Consider the following 10,000-nt stretch of genomic DNA (forward strand, 5'->3'; position numbering starts at 1 on the left):
AACTCACGGCTCCCCCGACGACTGGCACCTTGGTGGAGATGACAGGTTCCTGGCCAATGAGTTAGTCGAATGGGAACTTGGCGGTGGTGGAGGAGGAGGAGGAAGAGGAGGAGGAGGACGACAGGTGTTTATTTTGTACCAGCTTAAGGATTTGCACCGTTCCTGGAGGTAATGCAATACCAGGTCGATGCGCAGAGAGGATGGAGCAAGCCCCTGGTCCTTCTCCCTGTTCCAAAAATCAATTTAATATATGGTCCCCGGGTAGGGGACGTATCAGATATTAAACTGATAAGAACAGATACTACACTTGATCTTAGCCAAAAGGCCGAGAAGTAGTGATGTGTTCGCTGTGTCGACTCTTCGGTGCGTGTACCGAGTAATCTGGCAGCGAGTATATGAACAGCGCACCGAGAAACGCTCCAATGACGTAGCTGATGACGTATCGAAGCCTCGAACTGACCGTACCACGTGACCGGTTCAGGAAGTGGATCGAGCAGTTCAATTCCCGATTTAAGCGGCACGAAGCGCAATGGAGGTTCCCCGTTTTGTCACGTTTTGTGAGCATTTGGGAACGTTTTGTGAGCAGCTTTGTATCGACTATCGATTACTGTTGACATGGAACCATCGAGAAAGAGAAAGTTTTCCCCGGTTTGGGAACACTTCGATCTCATCTCTGCCAACAAGGTAAGTACGATGTATTATAGATGAAATCGGACGTGCAAAAACATTAACACTGATATTATCTTCATAAGGTGAAGTGCAGGTTGTGTTCGAAAGAGCTCGGATACAACAACAACACTTCATCTATGTTGAGGCACTATAGGGCCCTGCATGAGACGAAGGAGACCGGTCCTGAGCAGCGTCGCATCGGTGAGCGAAATAAAAATACAGTGTTAAACAATCATTGGAATTGCTTTTAACAATGATAACTTCAATAGCGTAAGTTGGAGTATCGGGATGAGTTGGCGCAGCGGTAAATGCGACTGCGTTAAAGTGCGGAAGTTAAGGTTTCGAGTCCCGTTTGAGGCATTTGTGATTAAGTGTTATTTGTTTTTCCCACACCATAGTGAGTCACTGGTGGTGTTAAAATCTGATCATTTGTTTTCTAAATCAGTGCATTTTTGTGTTGTCAGATGATAGGAGTGGTGTGGACGATGCTTTGGTTGACATGGTCATCCTTGACTCTCAGCCCTTCTCCTTTGTGGAGGACAAGGGGTTCAAGAAGCTTGTTGCTGCTTTGAACCCTGGCTATGTTCTTCCTACCAGACAGGTACGAAGCTGTGGTCATGGGAAGAAAAGGTCATATTTGGTGTTTAAAACTGTGTTTTCATGTGCTTAGGCTTTGAAAGCCATGGTGGAGAAGCGGTATGAGGAGCTAAAAGAGAAGGCCAAAGTGTTGGTGTCATCTGCTTCGGCAGTTAGTCTCACATCAGACATGTGGACGTCCATCAACACAGATGCCTATCTGGCTGTGACTGGGCATTTAATTGACACTAGCACAACGTTGCAAACGGTTGTGCTGGGAGTCGTTCATTTTCCGCAGTCCCATACAGCGGAAAATTTGGCCCAGGTGAAGTCCAGGCTCATGTTGGAGTGGGGCATCACCAACAGAGTCACTTGTTTAGTGACTGATGGCGCACCAAACATGGGGGCCTGCAGCCGGCACCTTCAATTGCGTCACACAAATTGTGTGGCGCATACGTTGAACCTATTTATTAAAAAGGCTATCGAGCAAAATCCTGTGCTGTCCAAAATCCGCACTGATGCAAGGAGGCTAGTGGGATATTTTAAGAGCAGCACAACTGCGAAGGTGAGATCCTTCATTTCACCACAGTGTTACTGATTGTATTTTGCTATAATCACACATTCGTGACAAATCTTACAGGAGCGGCTCAGCCAAATGCAAATTCAGATGGGCCAAACAACCCTGAAACTTGTGCAAGAGGTCGACACTCGGTGGAACAGCACCTTCCATATGCTCCAGCGGCTCCATGACATGAAGGAGCCCGTTGGAGCAGCATTGGCTGGCCTTAGGACCGAGATAGCGCCACTCACAATGGAGCAGCACAATGTAATCGGGGAGACTCTGAAAGTCCTGGCTCCCTTCAATGATGCTACTGTGGAGCTGTCTGAGGAGAAGAGGGTGTCAGGATCGAAGGTGATTCCCCTTCTTTCCATGTTATGCCATTCCCTGGAGGAAGAGGAGATTGGCATTCTTCAAATGCTGGAGACAAGAGACATGGCAGAGACTCTGAGGCACCAATTAAAAGACAAACTTCACATCATACAAACCATGAGTGTGCACTCACTGCCGACGCTGCTGGATCCCCGATTTAAAAAAATCGGCTTTCATTCTCCCAGCAGAGCAGAGGAGGCAGAGAAGAGACTTGTGGCAGAGTGTGCTGCAGTTCTAAGGGCCACAGCACCTACCTCCTCTGCTGCCTCCTCCTCTTCCACCTCCTCTTCCCCCTGCTCCAGCTCCCCATCATCCCCAACCACACCGGAGGCTCCTCACTCTACAACTAAAGGTATAGATTACATTATTAATATTGTGCTTATTTGTTCTATTTCACTTACAATGCTTGATTGTCTCTCTAGGCAGCAAACTGTGGCAGCGGTTTGACAGCAATGCCAGCAAAACACGCTCCAGCTGCACGGCAGACTCCATTGTGGAGGTGAAAATGTACCTCGCAGAGCCGAACATCCCTCGACACGATGATCCCCTCCGCTATTGGAGGGACAAACAAATGATGTACCCAAATTTGTACAGTTTGGCAAAAAAATACCTGTGTACCCCCGCCTCATCTGTCCCATGTGAAAGGGTTTTTTCAAAGGCGGGGGAAATTCTGTCTAAGAAAAGAAATAGACTAACTCCAAAAACAGTTGAAAAAATTCTATTTTTGAATAAAAATAATTGAAATTCAATTTTGCTTTGTGTGTGTGTGTACATCTTATCCATGTCTACTCAAACACTATGTTTTATATTGTTGATGACAATCCTACTAGAAGCTTTGGGCAAAAGAAGTTCATGCTTGCAGAATCCTATATAAATGTCCACTTGGTGGTGCCAGAGCGCATATGAACCTTCTTGAAGAGTCGACTCATGAGTCGAACCAATTCTTCTAAATGCCTCAGTGCTTCAAAAAGCTTCATCTCACCATCACTACCGAGAAGCGATAACCCCACAGTGGCCGGGCCCAGACTAGGGGTGGAAAAGGCAAGAAGGGTCACTGAGGGAGGCCACGGCTCGTCGACTCTCAGAGTGCCCCCCCTTTAGTCTGGGATTGTTTAGTGGGTGTTTAGTTGGGTTTTTATTGGTTGATTGGTTTGCCTTATGACAGAATATCAAGGGAGAGCGCGAACGCAGTCCCCACTACCAGAAATTATGCAGTCGAGATTCCCACATTTGGGGAATTCGCAAAGGTCAGCATGGCCCAGAGTGCAATGGCCTAGCCTCGCCTTGGGTGAACCACCTTCTTGATCATGGTGTCTCCCCTGCCAGGTAAGTATGAGTTGCCCAGCTCCGCGACACACTAGTCTGCCCTGGCGCAGGCAGAGTAACTCACGGCTCCCCCGACGACTGGCACCTTGGTGGAGATGACAGGTTCCTGGCCAATGAGTTAGTCGAATGGGAACTTGGCGGCGGTGGTGGAGGAGGAGGAGGAGGAGGACGACAGGTGTTTATTTTGTACCAGCTTAAGGATTTGCACCGTTCCTGGAGGTAATGCAATACCAGGTCGATGCGCAGAGAGGATGGAGCAAGCCCCTGGTCCTTCTCCCTGTTCCAAAAATCAATTTAATATATGGTCCCCGGGTAGGGGACGTATCAGATATTAAACTGATAAGAACAGATACTACACTTGATCTTAGCCAAAAGGCCGAGAAGCGATAACCCCACAGTGGCCGGGCCCAGACTAGGGGTGGAAAAGGCAAGAAGGGTCACTGAGGGAGGCCACGGCTCGTCGACTCTCAGAGTGCCCCCCCTTTAGTCTGGGATTGTTTAGTGGGTGTTTAGTTGGGTTTTTATTGGTTGATTGGTTTGCCTTATGACAGAATATCAAGGGAGAGCGCGAACGCAGTCCCCACTACCAGAAATTATGCAGTCGAGATTCCCACATTTGGGGAATTCGCAAAGGTCAGCATGGCCCAGAGTGCAATGGCCTAGCCTCGCCTTGGGTGAACCACCTTCTTGATCATGGTGTCTCCCCTGCCAGGTAAGTATGAGTTGCCCAGCTCCGCGACACACTAGTCTGCCCTGGCGCAGGCAGAGTAACTCACGGCTCCCCCGACGACTGGCACCTTGGTGGAGATGACAGGTTCCTGGCCAATGAGTTAGTCGAATGGGAACTTGGCGGCGGTGGTGGAGGAGGAGGAGGAGGAGGAGGAGGAGGACGACAGGTGTTTATTTTGTACCAGCTTAAGGATTTGCACCGTTCCTGGAGGTAATGCAATACCAGGTCGATGCGCAGAGAGGATGGAGCAAGCCCCTGGTCCTTCTCCCTGTTCCAAAAATCAATTTAATATATGGTCCCCGGGTAGGGGACGTATCAGATATTAAACTGATAAGAACAGATACTACACTTGATCTTAGCCAAAAGGCCGAGAAGCGATAACCCCACAGTGGCCGGGCCCAGACTAGGGGTGGAAAAGGCAAGAAGGGTCACTGAGGGAGGCCACGGCTCGTCGACTCTCAGAGTGCCCCCCCTTTAGTCTGGGATTGTTTAGTGGGTGTTTAGTTGGGTTTTTATTGGTTGATTGGTTTGCCTTATGACAGAATATCAAGGGAGAGCGCGAACGCAGTCCCCACTACCAGAAATTATGCAGTCGAGATTCCCACATTTGGGGAATTCGCAAAGGTCAGCATGGCCCAGAGTGCAATGGCCTAGCCTCGCCTTGGGTGAACCACCTTCTTGATCATGGTGTCTCCCCTGCCAGGTAAGTATGAGTTGCCCAGCTCCGCGACACACTAGTCTGCCCTGGCGCAGGCAGAGTAACTCACGGCTCCCCCGACGACTGGCACCTTGGTGGAGATGACAGGTTCCTGGCCAATGAGTTAGTCGAATGGGAACTTGGCGGCGGTGGTGGAGGAGGAGGAGGAGGAGGAGGAGGACGACAGGTGTTTATTTTGTACCAGCTTAAGGATTTGCACCGTTCCTGGAGGTAATGCAATACCAGGTCGATGCGCAGAGAGGATGGAGCAAGCCCCTGGTCCTTCTCCCTGTTCCAAAAATCAATTTAATATATGGTCCCCGGGTAGGGGACGTATCAGATATTAAACTGATAAGAACAGATTTTTTTCTTTTTCAAGAAAATTTTATTGACACATTCAGCTGTTAGAAATTACAATCTTTTCCTAAAACGTGTCATTTAAATAAAACATCGGTATAAACATTTAAAACGCGGTTAAAAAGTCACTAACATTTTCTTGGCCGTCGTACAGGAACAGGAGCTCAGTGAGTCCTCTTTTGGCAGCCTGGCGTTGCCCCGTCCAGCGGTCCCGATCCGCCGCCCGATGGCCGACTCGACGGAGATTCCTCCCCACTGCTCCTTCCCACCGACCACACCCGGAGAGCCAGGGTCCGCCGCTGCCTCAAGCTTCACCGTGCGGCTCCGGTTCCTCCGTCCGATGAGGCAGAGGCGATTCTTCTTTGCGGCTGTGCCCAGAGGCCGCCGCCTGCAGCGTTGATTGTCTGGATTGTGTCCGCTGCCCTCCGGAGCACAGCCGCCGGGGGGATCTGCCTCTGCCTCCTTACCAGCAGGTTTCTGGAGACCCAGAGGCTTTCCTTTATGGCGGCGAGGGTGAGCCAGGTGCGAGCAAAGATCCTGGACGGGATCCTGCTCTGGCTCACCCCAAACAAGACCAACTGGGCTGTCAGGTCCCCACCCGCTGGTAAGTCCGGGAATTGTGAGGAACCGGCCATTGCCCACAGCTCGACAGCAGCACTGCACTCCCAGAGCAGGTGCCTCACCGACTCAGGGGCGCCACACCCTGGCCGGGGACAGGTTGGGTGTGCCGCCATGCCCCGGGAGTGCATAACGGCCCTGACCGGGAGGATCTCGTGAGCCACCATCCACGACAGGTCCTGCAGTCCGTTGGACAGGGCCGGGTGGTTTACGTTCCGCCAGACTGCTGTAGGCTCGCCAAGTGCGAGCCCACGTACTGGACTCACCGGGTCCTGCTCCTGTACAAGGGACACAAGAGACCGACTGTGAGTTAAAATATTTGCGCTCTCTTTTTCAATGTTAAAAGCCCTTAAAAAAGTCCTAATAAAAGCATAGGAGGGTGGCATGTTAAAAGAGACTGGTACTCTGAGGTCGCCCTCCACCAGACCCAGGTGTCTCAGGTACGACCCCATCCAGAACCTGGTCATTGCGACCGTTTTGGGGTTTCCGGATGGGGTCGTAACGATCCTCAAGTGGAGGGCCGTGTAATGACCCCCGAGCACCAGTCCCACATCTGGGACTCCCTTCCCTCCCTTCTCTTTCTCTCTCTTCATCACCTCTCTTCTTAACTTGTCTGTCTTGGAGCCCCAGATGAAATTAAATAAACTCCTTTCTAATGCTAAAACCACCCTCCTAGGTGGGGTAAAAACTGAACATGTCAATAAAAACAAAGGTAAGATGACTGACTTTATGATTAAAATTTTACCTTCTATAGTCAGTCTTCGTAGTCCCCAGTACCCCAGTCTTTGTCTAACTTTTCCTAACAGGTCTTTCCAATTTTCACCCCCTCCCCCGTCTTTATCAAATTTGACCCCGAGTACTTTGAGTTCTGTCTGGGTCACTGTCAGAGGGAGTCCTGTCTTTTCGTCGTCAGTCCAGGGTCCATAGAAGTGGGCATGGGTCTTGTGGCGGTTGAGTTTCGACCCAGAGGCCAGTCCGAAACGGTCAGTCAGGTCGAGAATCCTGTGTATAGAAAGGATGTCTGTGCATAAAATACTAAAATCATCCATGTATAAAAAGCACGTTGCTTCCCTCCCACCGCTACCTGGAATTTGGACCCCTTTGATCCATGGGTCCCTTCTCAAGACCTGCGCCAGTGGTTCGATGCTCGCCACGTAGAGGAGGGCAGATAACGGGCATCCCTGCCGGACACCGCAGTGGATGTCTACTGCTTTTGTCAAATGCCCGTTAACTACGAATCTGCTGGTTATATCTCGATACAGCAGGCCCACCCAATCTAAGTACTTCCCTGGAAACCCCATTTTTTGCAGTACCTGGAAGAGGTACTGGTGCGAGATCCGATCAAAGGCTTTTTCGAAGTCTAAATTTAGAACTACCAGTCGGATGTTTCTGTCCCTCGCAAGGCAGATGGTGTCTCGGATCAGTACGAGGTTGTCTGTGATCTTCCTCCCTGGCACGGCGCAGGCTTGATCCGGGTGGATCAGCCCTTCTAAAAACAAGGACATGCGTGAAGCTAAAATCTTGCTAAAAAGTTTGCAATCAACATTTAAAAGTGTAATTGGTCGCCAGTTTCGGATGTCTGTTTTGTCTTTGTCCTTATGTAAAAGCGTCACTATACCTACTCTAAAACTGTCGGGCAGTGCAGTCATTTTCTCAAAGTCATTAAAAACCACAGTCAGGTCGGGGGTTAAAAGATCCCAGAACGTCCAATAAAATTCCACAGGGAGTCCATCCTCTCCTGGGCTTTTGTTTCTCTTAAAAGTTTTTATATTGTTGGACAGTTCCAGGTCTGTAAAGGTCTGAGTTAAAGACGTGTCGTCGTAGATAGTTTCAGTGATGTTGTTTAAAACTTCGTCTAAAACTCCCCCCTCTATCTCTTTCTCGCTATAGATTTCTTTAAAATAGTTTTCTATGACTTCAATAATTTTTTTATTTGTGTCTGCAACTTTGTTCCCATTTTTTAAAATGCACATTCCTCCCCCTTTATTTAAAATTTTTCTAAAAAAATAGCGTGTGCATTTTTCCCCCTCCTCCATTTCCCTTTCTTTACTTCTTAAAATGACGCCTTTGCTCTTTTTATTGGCTAAAACAGACATTTCTTTTTTTATTTGACCAATCTCGTCATTAAAATCTATACCACTCTGGGTTAAAACAAAGTATCGTTGTAGTCTTTTTTGCAGTCCCAACATGCGTCTGTCGTCCCTATCTTTTGTCTTTTTACCTGCCTTTCTAAAAAAGGTCCGTGTCCTGACCTTCACCATCTCCCACCAGTGTGCTCGTGTTTCGTACATGTCGCGAAGGGTCTGCCACTCCTTGTACTGCTCCCGGTATTCCCTAACTAACTCCCTATCTTCTAAAAGGGAGCAGTTGAGCTTCCACAGACCTCTTCCTACTGTCACACCTAAAGACAGTGAAAGCGTGCAGGAGAGGACAACGTGATCTGAAAAGAAAACAGGGGTCAATGTAGCATCGGTAGGGGGGCAATCCCTGCTTAAAATGTAGTCAATGCGAGAGGCTCTGGTGCCGTCACCACTGAACCAGGTGAAGCCCTCCTCTCTGGGATGCAAAGTTTTAAAACAGTCGGTCAGTTTAAAATCTTTGCATATCCCCTGTAATAAAAGTGATGCTTTATCGACTTTAAAATCGTTCCCTGCTCCTTTTCTATCAGCTCTAATTAAAATACAGTTAAAATCCCCTCCCACTACTAAGGGTCGCCTACCTAGCATGTGGGACTGCAGGTCTTCTAAAAGGTCGTACCTGTCGTTTTTGTCATTAAAACCATACACATTTAAAACATTCATGTCGATGTTCATAAAAGTCAGAGTCGCTAAAATTGCCCGTCCGTCCTTCACCACAGTGCTGTCCTTTATGGAGATCAAGGGGTTGTTTATTAAAATGGCCACGCCGTCATTTTTGTTTTGATTTGAGCCACTCCATATGGAGGGCTGTGGCCATAACTCGCTCCATTTAAAGTAATTTTTTAAAAAGGGCAGCCCGCACTCCTGTAATAAAAACACATCAGCATTAAAATGTTTTAAAAAGGTTAAAACGGTCTGGGCTCTAACTCTGGACTTCACACTTCTCACATTGATAGTTGAGAAGGTGATAGACATGAGTATGGTTTAAAAACTGACAGGTAAGACACTTTAAAAGACCGTTAAAAACACATGATTATGTTACCTCATGTGAAAGAAGCTCTTCCTTAACATCCACAGATTTGGATGCAGGATCTCGAGCTTTCTCTCCCCCTCTACTTTTTGGCTCCGGTCTTGGCTGCATGGCTTTGTTCATTGTGTTCCGGTCCTTAGGGGTTGACTGTAGGGCAATGTTAAGGAAAGAGACCTCATTTGGGGGAAGAGAGGGAAATTCCCTGGAGCCCTCACTGGATGTTGTATCAGAGAGGGCTCTCATTCTTCCCCTCTTCTCCACGACCGTTGGGGAGTCGAGGGAGAGGTCTGATGCCGGTCTCTTGGGGAGCTGTGCACTGGGGAGAGGCTCCTCTGGTGTGTCTTCTTCCTCCATTTTGTCCTCTGTCCCGTGAGGCTCCACCCCCTCCTCCTCTCCCCCCACAGATGTCTCTGTGGAGTTGGAGGTGGAGGAGGAGGAGGGGGCGGGATCAGAGGTGGAGGGAACTGGCCCCTCCCCTTCTCCCTCCCCCAGTGACTCTCCACCAATAGGAGGAGTTGGAGGGAGATCTGGAGACTTCCCCCCTTGGTCGTTTGGCGGGAAAGTCTCCCGCTCCAGTCGGCCATTTTCTTCCACTGCCTTCTTTTTCATTTTCAGTTTGTTGGCAAACGATAGTGGACAATCTCTGAAGAGATGGCTTAATTCACCACAGAGATTACACTTCCTGCCATTGGTACATTCCTCGAAGGAATGACCGATTTCTCTGCACTTGCCACAGAAGACTTTCTCACATGCCTCTACCAGGTGCCCATGCTCCCCACATCTCCGGCAAAGCTTGGGCTGACCCTGGTAGTGGATGTAGCCTCTATTCTCTCCCAGGACTATCAACTGTGGGGGATGTTTCAGGCCCTGGAAGCCCTGGGGGTCCGGCCATTGCTGAACCGGAACCCTCCAGGAGCAATTCCAGATG

At 49.0% G+C, this 10,000-nt stretch overlaps 7 non-coding genes across 7 annotated transcripts; all 7 read right to left on the reverse strand.

The window, feature by feature from the left end:
* Positions 1 to 146: 146 nt before the first annotated feature.
* Positions 147 to 337, reverse strand: LOC128761289 (U2 spliceosomal RNA). Its single transcript, XR_008414953.1, has one exon. It is a non-coding gene; the product is annotated as a U2 spliceosomal RNA (small nuclear RNA).
* Positions 338 to 3,347: 3,010 nt separating this feature from the next.
* On the reverse strand, positions 3,348 to 3,510 carry LOC128761557 (U1 spliceosomal RNA). The gene has a single exon (XR_008415209.1). It is a non-coding gene; the product is annotated as a U1 spliceosomal RNA (small nuclear RNA).
* A 189-nt stretch (positions 3,511 to 3,699) lies between these two features.
* LOC128761851 (U2 spliceosomal RNA) lies at positions 3,700 to 3,890 on the reverse strand. Its single transcript, XR_008415494.1, has one exon. It is a non-coding gene; the product is annotated as a U2 spliceosomal RNA (small nuclear RNA).
* A 169-nt stretch (positions 3,891 to 4,059) lies between these two features.
* Positions 4,060 to 4,222, reverse strand: LOC128761558 (U1 spliceosomal RNA). Its single transcript, XR_008415210.1, has one exon. It is a non-coding gene; the product is annotated as a U1 spliceosomal RNA (small nuclear RNA).
* Positions 4,223 to 4,420: 198 nt separating this feature from the next.
* LOC128761852 (U2 spliceosomal RNA) lies at positions 4,421 to 4,611 on the reverse strand. Its single transcript, XR_008415495.1, has one exon. It is a non-coding gene; the product is annotated as a U2 spliceosomal RNA (small nuclear RNA).
* Positions 4,612 to 4,780: 169 nt separating this feature from the next.
* LOC128761559 (U1 spliceosomal RNA) lies at positions 4,781 to 4,943 on the reverse strand. Its single transcript, XR_008415211.1, has one exon. It is a non-coding gene; the product is annotated as a U1 spliceosomal RNA (small nuclear RNA).
* Positions 4,944 to 5,138: 195 nt separating this feature from the next.
* LOC128761325 (U2 spliceosomal RNA) lies at positions 5,139 to 5,327 on the reverse strand. The gene has a single exon (XR_008414987.1). It is a non-coding gene; the product is annotated as a U2 spliceosomal RNA (small nuclear RNA).
* Positions 5,328 to 10,000: the final 4,673 nt, after the last annotated feature.

Source organism: Synchiropus splendidus, chromosome 6 (genome assembly GCF_027744825.2).
Source record: "Synchiropus splendidus isolate RoL2022-P1 chromosome 6, RoL_Sspl_1.0, whole genome shotgun sequence".
NCBI classification, from domain to species: Eukaryota; Metazoa; Chordata; class Actinopteri; order Syngnathiformes; family Callionymidae; genus Synchiropus; species Synchiropus splendidus.